An 8,473-nucleotide genomic window follows, 5' to 3' on the forward strand; every position below is an offset into this window, starting at 1 on the left:
TTTTTTTTTTTTTTTTTTTTTTTTAATTTTGTCATTTACATGAATATGAGCTTGTGTTCTTCTATTTTACAGCATATATAAAAAAAAAAAACATATAGTTAGCCCTCTCTCACTGTGGACAGATTCAAACACAGGTGTAACCAGCATCATTAATAACAGCTGTTTTCCACATGTGTGTGCTAGTGCCAGGGCCCTGCTATTTCACACAGCGCAGCGCAGGAAAAGCACAGGTGAAACAAATCTGGTTACCGACGGCTCCGTTTCCATTCCATGTCCCGGTCAGCTGCGCCAGTGAGCTCAGAACGCACAATATCAGGACCCGGAAACCGGCTCCCCTAAATGGAACGCAGTTGTAATGGGAACAATTACAGGTGTGGTTTTTTCTTGCTATGACAAGCCAATCACATCTCCTGTCGGCTCACTGACAGGTAACGTCATTACTTGCGCTTTTACTTTCACGGCTATGATGAATCTGAGAAGCACTGAGAGGAGGACTATTTAAAAAGAAATATTAAACTTAGATATAGATACATTAGAAGTATTATAAATACATTTGTATTAATATAATATAAAGACATTCTGTTTACTATCATAGAGGACTAATAAAATATTCACATGTGACTCGGAACCCTTGATTTTTTTTTTTTGCCATTTGTACATGAAAACTTACTTTATGAATTATTAAAATAGTTGTTGGTAAATGTCCTGTTTCCTAATTGATTAATTAGCTTATTGTTGCAGCTCTAAATCACAAAGTCGTCACGACCCACTAAAGGGGCGGGAATTTAGAGTGATTTAGTACAAAGAAGGCAGCAATGTGACATCCTTTGTTAAGAGTCAAAAACGAATAGAAAGAGCAGTGTCAGACGAACCAGACTGAGCTGTTCAAAGTCCTTGTCTTGTAGCGTAGCTACCGACCACAGTAAAGGAAACATGATCATCAACAAAGAACTACTGCACCAGCAGAGCTCTACATAAACTGTAATGTTACATAGATACTTGTGCTTGTACGTACCTAAGCTAAGCCTTCATTAAATTTTGATATTTTTTCAGGTGAGAGAGGAACCTAATTTAGATTTTAAACATGAGGTCAGTTTATCCAAGTAATGTCTGTAAGTATTGGAAATTTGCTGTAACGTGTTGTGAGGACCCGCTGTAAGTGAGAGCGGTGGTTCCACTCCACAGAAGTCATCCCGAGGAGAACAGTCTCATCTCAGCAGGCTCTTCAGCCATTCATTGCTTTCTCTGTTGTCCATAGCATTTTCTATTTTGGGCTCAGAGTTGAAATATTATATAGTTTGCTGCCAGTTTGTTTAAAGGTAAAGTTGAACATGAATGAAAAAATATGAACAGATAAATACTCCATTTCAATAAAAACAAATATATATACATATATATATAAAAATGAAAATGAACGATGGCAGTGTGGTCTCTTGAATTTAGTTGTGATTGTTAATATATATTACAGGTTGGATAACTTGTATCTTTAACTATACTCACTGTCAACTGGATCCTTTTCACCCCCTGAAAGAGTCTGTTCAGAGATAAGTCTGTGTGTAACGTTGCTGTTTATCCAAATCCAGCCCATCACTCTCCCTCGGGTCCCGGAGCACTTGTGGTGCAGCAGCTCTTGTTGCACGTCTTTTCCCTCTTTGCATGTGTTTTTGTATTTGTTGCACTTCTGGATTTGTAGTGCATTCCACTTAAAGTCTGTGCTTTCATGCTTGTATGTATTTTGGTATTTGATGCATTTGCGTATTTGGAGCACTTTTCCCTTATGTATTGTGATTTCTCCCATGTAAGTGATTTGTCCTTAGAGGCCACTGCAGTTACTAAATAAATAAATAAAATAAAAAAAGCACATATGTGAGACTAAAGAGCAGAATGAAAAGGCACTTTTTTAAACATTTAATACAGTAAAAAATGTCAATCAAAAAACATGACTGAAACAATATCGTACCCTAAATCATTATGCTCCACTTGTTTCAGAAAAATAAAATACTGAATATGCCAATGCTTGCTGTTAAGACATTTTTTATGTGCATGCTGAAAAGTGGGCCATCAAATCAAACAGGCAAACTGAGAAGCAAAATTACCACCCAAACACCCTAAATGAGTCCAATCAATGAACAGTCGGCTGTCCACACTGGAATGGCATGAAAATAGAAATCAGGTAATCAAACACGGGCCGACAATAGAGCAGCAAGGGTTAGTCAGTGACTACACCTAGGGGCTGTTTCATTGAAGCTTAGGCCAAGAAAGCCCACTGCTGACCATTACTCATACAAAGGTAATGCAGTGTGTGTCACTGTACAAACCTCCAAAACAGGCAGTGTGTTGTTTTCTCCTCAATGAGTTGGATATCTTTACTCTCAAACAATTGACAAACCAATTCCCTGATGGTTGCTGCTTCCGCAATGTCCATAAAAACTTCACATCTTTAGTTTCGTGTGTCGAATTTACATTTTCACTCACGATGCATGAGTGAAGGCATGTGAGCATGTCCCCAGCAAAATGAGCAGCTGTTTATTTTCACAGCTATCTTCAGTCAGTAGACATATGTATATTGTAATGAGTTTGCTGCTCGTCATATCTAATGCTGCCACAGACTCTACATTACATCATTTTTGTTAAAAGGTAACTTGACAGTGCAGCTCTGGGACGCCAGCTCCCAGGTTCACTGACCTGTTGTAAAGCTTTTAAACAACTGAGCGTTCACAATCTGCTGATAAAGACAGTCAGAAGCTGAGGAAGTGGGTCTTGAGTTAATGTTTTGCTGTCACACTCAACTTGTTGGTAAACAAGAACAAGAAGCCCTAAATATGACAATGGAGAGTTTAAATGTTTGTTAACAGCTGACCTCACCTGCTCAGGACAGTTAGTCAAAAGCTCTGGAACAAACAAGCTACATCAGCCTCACAACCAAACAACTTTTCAAGTGATTTCACTGTCACAGACAAATTTCCAACGTTGGAATAAAATCATGAAAGTTTTGCTGGAGTTGCACCGCTCCAGTCATGTTGATAGCTTTGGTTTAAGGTGGTTGTTTGAGCTGTCTATAGATCAAACAGACCTGTTGATTCTCAACGTTAAAAACACTGAATAAAGCAGTTTGATATTTAAAGTCAGTGTTTGAGCGGCGCTGTGCGGAGGACAGAGACTCAGGGGAGAGCTGGAGCTGAGATTGATGCTAACCTTAGTTTGGATTGTTTCTCTGATAACTTATGAAGCAGAAGTTCAGCAGGTTTTAACCGGCAGCCGAATTATCCACAGGTGTCCTCCTCTCCACGACAAACACACAAGGGGATTAAAAACCGGTAGAAAAACACCGATAAAGTAGCTTCACTTTAAAAAGTCTGTAATTCGCCAACGCTGTTCAGGCAGACAGAGTAGCTGGAAACTGACACTGCTTACCTTTGTTTCCTTAATGATTTGTAGATCGGGCGTTCAGCGGGTTTTTACCGGCAACCGAATTATCCACAGAGGTGTCCTCGTCTCCATAAACAACGAACCAGGGAATTAAAATCGGTAAACGTATAAAACGGTTTCACTTTAAAAATCAGAGGTTCACTGCTGCTCTTCTATAGAGACAGGACAGGAGGTCTCCAGCAGCTGGGAGCTGAGTCAAACATTTCCTCAGCTTGTTTCTCTGGTAACTCCAGATCCAGACGTCCGACGACTAAAATCCTTCATCTGGTTCAAATATAGAGCTGAAAACCACCAAGGTGTAAAAGGTGTACTTGGATTAAAACTAGATAAAAGTCCATTTTGAGATTTTGGCAGGAAACCACAATGCCAATCCATGCTCATATGGGATATGATGTCATTGACATGCGACCAAATGATTTGTTTTTAATTATTATTGTTTTTAATCACAAAAAAAGTATAGGAATACAAATCAAAAATAGTACATAGTTCATCAGAATAAGCTGATGTATAAACGAATAAACAGTTTAACAACCAAAGGAAAATTGAAGAAAAAATTAAATTGCCACAGGGTGAATTTAAGGTATAATGTTAAATGAAAGTATTCTAATGTAAGGAAGCATTATACATCTTAATTGCTTTTCTATTTGTACCTCTAGAAATGGTAGATATATATTTTTCCATTTCTATAATCAAAGCAGGAAAGAATGGTTTATTATTTGAAAACTTACTCTTATGGATGTGAAATTTTGCATTAAAAATAACAAGATGTATTAAATAAAATGTATTGTCACCTTCAGTACTTAGGTCATGGAAACCAAACAATACATATTCCCATTTAAGGGAAAAATGATTACAATTTTGGATGTAATAAATGCAGTCGGTTCCTTTCACAGACTTCTGGAAAATTTGCAAAAGGCGACCAAATGAAACAGACTGTTACCATGATTAAAATCATATATTTCTGTGGTTTGAAACTTGCTGGAAACATTTGGGATAATGTAACAATTCAAAAAATATATATAACATAAGTCCAGTAGTTTTTAGACATTTTAATGTGAAAAAGTTACATATTATAACTTTAAGTCAGTCTTTTTTTTGTCTTGACATTCTGATACAATCAAATATGTTTAATATTATCATATGTTTTTAGGCTTTTCAGTCTCTCCAGCACGAAGCAGCAAACCATGTAGATATTGAGCATGGAGGCAACACAAGCAAAATAAAACAGGAACACATAGATACAAAGTCCAGACAGTCATTTAATAATAATGATGATGATGATAATGATGATGATGTAGAATTTCATGGAGCAAAAAAGTCTGGAGTCCTGTAAATGCCCACCAGGAGCATGATGGGAAATAATCCTAAAGGAATCTATTCAAAGTCTTCACAGTCTATATAATCTTATAGTGTGAGACTAAAAACTGTGTGACTTATGAGACATTGTCTTTAGATGTGAGAGGGTGTCAGACTTTCTATTAAAGGTCTTTTCAGTCTTCTAAATGAACCTTGAGATCGACTTATTAAATGGAACCTGCTTCTGATATTACAAACTCTGCAGATGATCTCAAAATACGGATGTCATTAATGAAGAGTTTATCTAATGTAAATATCTTCTTGGATTAAGGCTCTAGTTAATGACTTTAAAATGACATATTCCTCTGCATTCTTCTATACGTTGGATGTAGTGATGTCGCAGGCTACCGCCTTATATATGCAACACACTGTGTATGCACTGCAGTAGAATATACAGAGAAATGTGCTATAAGTAAATAGTTTGAGGCATCTACTCAAACAGAGATGGGAAGCGTGCACACATACTGTAAATTAATAAATGTAAAACAACACTACAACCTCCTGTCTTAGTTGGGAGTGAAAATGAAGTGACTGAATGCAGAGACAGAAAAAGTGTGAAAGAAATGGAGGGAAACCCGCTGTTGCAGCAGGGATGGAGCGAGCGGTTGTTGAGGTTATAGAGGTTTTGATGTTGCAGAGTCAAAGCGAGCCGAGAGCCAGGGAGCCGAAGGAGCGGGAGAAAGAGAGTCAGTGCGTTTTGGGACTGAGGATGATAGTGTGGGAGAAGGTGAAGGCTTGTTGTTCGGTGGGACCGAGGGAGAAGAGCAGGTGGGGTGAGGGGAAGGGAAAAGAGGAGGAAGAGGATACCTTAAGGGAGCAGAGAGAGATGTATAAGGGAGGAGAAGTTGCCTTGTTTGTGCATTGGGAGTAAGAGAGAGGAGGAATAACAAGCTGCAGCCTACATATGTACAGTATGGTGTGTTTCTGTGTGTGTGCGTGTGTGTGTGTGTGTGTGTGTGTGAGAGAGAGAGAGAGAGAGACTTGTGTCTTTGGAACAGGATGACAAATGTGCCAGACATAAAAGACCAGAGCACACACAAACCCTTAGGAAGCCACTTTACCTGCACACACACACACACACACACACACACACACACATGGCGGCAGTGGCACACACATATACACAACAGTGGCTTCAGGGGGATAAACACACTAACACACACACACACACACAGGTTTGTATCACTATACTTGTGAGGACCCTCAGTGACTGGATTCAGTTCTTTAACCAGCGACTACATGCCCACAGCCTCAGCCTCAGCACCATATCCTAACTCATTAAAGCTGCAGCAATCACCAAACTATATCTATTGTCTATCCAACAAAAGATTAAATGTGTAATGTGAAAAGTGAAAAGTGTCAGACCACATAGAGAATCATCAGCCTCTAAGGAGCTTCTGGTACGGTGGCCCTGAGAGCTCAAAGCACTGCAATTTCAGAAAACACATGAGAAGAGAATAAACATGAATTCAGAAAACATCTTCACTTCAAATTTGAAAACACGTGTGCTGCAAATATTCACAACACGACCAAATACACAAACTTCCTGCAACTAGCACGTTTGTGTATTCTGTCAGCGTCGTTCATTGCCTCCTGTTTTGTGTTGGAGAGACAGACAAGACAAAAAACTTGCAATAATATTAAACATATTTGATTTTATCAGAACGTCAAGATGAAAAGAAGACTGATTTAAAGTTATAATATCTAACTTTTCCACATTAAAATGTCTAAAAATGACTGGACCTGTTATATATATTTTTGAGTTGTGTACTTACAGTATCAGAAATGTTTCCAGCAATTTTCAAACCTAGAGAAATATGTGACTTTAATCATGGTAACAGTCCGTTTCAAATATACATACATGCTGAGGCGCCTCGGTGGTTCACCTGGTGGAGCGCGTACAACATGGGCTTGGTCCTAACCACAGCCGCCATGGGTTCAAATCTGACCCATGGGCCTTTGCTGCATGTCATCCCCTGTCTCTCACTGTCCTATTGGAATAGAGGTAGAAATGCCCAAAAAATAACATTTAAAAGAAAAAAAAAAAAATATATATATATATATATATAAAAATATATATATATATTAAAAATATATAAATATATAGATTAATATATATACACATACTTGCTGCCAGTAGCACGTTTGTATATTTGGTTGTGTTGCCAAATTGATGAAAACATTTTCTGAACTTGTTAGTTTGTTATTAGTGTTTTGAGCTCTCCCACTGTATTTTAGCCTCTTTTAGCTAAATGTTTTCCCAAATTTCTTTTGAGAACAAAGCACAATGGAGTCAATGATGGCAGGTAAAGAGTCTTTACTGGAATGTTACAACAAAGGCAAACAAACCAGGTATGCAAAGAGGTGGCAGGCATATATATACATGTATATATATGTATAGGGAGAGAGAGAGAGAGAGAGAGAGAGAGAGAAAGAGAGAGAGAGAGAGAGAGAGAAAGATTAGTTAAAACGGGTCAGGTGCGCACAGGGGCGGAGCAGCCAGCAGGTGGGAAACTGGGCAGAGGTGTGTGGCTGGGACTGACGTGACATGAGAGTTAGTTAGAGTGAAAACAGAGGGCTGGCAGATAGATTGATGTGAGAGCTATAACGTCCCCACAGACTCCTCTCATTACCTCCACCACGCAGGTTATGTTTCCACCTGTGTCTGTTTGTTGGCTTGTCTGTTTGTCAGCGGGATGAACCAAATTTGGTGGAGGGATGAGGCATGTGCCGTGGAAGAACCCATTTAATTTTTCATGCGGATCCAGGAGTTTTTGATCAAATTCCCCAACATTGCAAGATATTTCCATATTCTCACCTACAGTATTCCTCAGGAAATAATGTTTGGGTCTTGAAAATCAAATCAGATATATTTATGTGACTTAAGAACTGTGACTTTGCACAATTTGCAGCAGATCCAGATAATAACCTGGATCTGACAGATGTGTGCACGATTGTTTGGCCTTGGCGGAGGTATGCGCTCTACTGAGTGCTGCTCTAGTTGAACCTGTTTCCAGCTGAAGCAGGCAGCAGTTTTCAGTTAGAAAAAAAAAAAAAAAAGAACAGGGGCATAATGACAATTGACAGTAAGGTCATGTTTCTAGTTTTTCTTTTCTGGGAATTTTTTGCGGGTATTAGTAATTTTGATTGAGTACAAATTTATGTCAAGGCGCATTTCACCTGTACATGCACACATACACACGTGGTTTTCAGACATTTCACATATGAAATCGTGGTCCTTCAGAAGCCTTCAGCTGTCAGGCTCCTCTCCTGTGGAACCAGCTCCCGGGCTGGGTGAGGAGGAGGCACACTCCCTCTCGACATTTAAAATCAGGCTTCAAACTGTCCTCTTTGATAAAGCTTATGGTTAGAGCTTGATGCACTGAGCACTTCCTCTCTCTCTCTCCATGCATTTATATCACATTACTGCGCGTCCGTAAGTTTGTGTCATCTCTCTTCTGTAGTTTGTGCTCCTCCTCTCTCTCTCTCTCTCTCTCTCTCTCCATCCTCATTCTGCAGGTATCTCTCCCCCTCTCTCTCTGGTTCTGTTGCAGGTTTGGAGAGTTGAGATTTTCCTCTCCACTCTCACCAAGTGCTGCTCTTTGTGTGAACTGTTGGGTTTCTCTCTATAGCATTGTACGGTCTTGACCACTCTGTTTGCTGTAATTTGGTGCTGTACAAATAAAAG

At 39.1% G+C, this 8,473-nt stretch overlaps 1 protein-coding gene across 1 annotated transcript in view; it reads right to left on the bottom strand.

Annotated features, from left to right (window-relative positions):
• The window catches only part of myt1lb (myelin transcription factor 1-like, b), a 106,898-nt gene extending 103,206 nt beyond the window's left edge, over window positions 1-3,692 (bottom strand). Inside the window, exon 1 of the mRNA XM_056393540.1 lies at window positions 3,415-3,692. The gene's annotated coding sequence lies outside the window, so the exon portion shown is untranslated. The remainder of the gene's footprint in view (window positions 1-3,414) is intronic.
• Window positions 3,693-8,473: the final 4,781 nt, after the last annotated feature.

The sequence above is a fragment of the Seriola aureovittata genome, chromosome 13, assembly GCF_021018895.1.
Source record: "Seriola aureovittata isolate HTS-2021-v1 ecotype China chromosome 13, ASM2101889v1, whole genome shotgun sequence".
NCBI classification, from domain to species: domain Eukaryota; kingdom Metazoa; phylum Chordata; class Actinopteri; order Carangiformes; family Carangidae; genus Seriola; species Seriola aureovittata.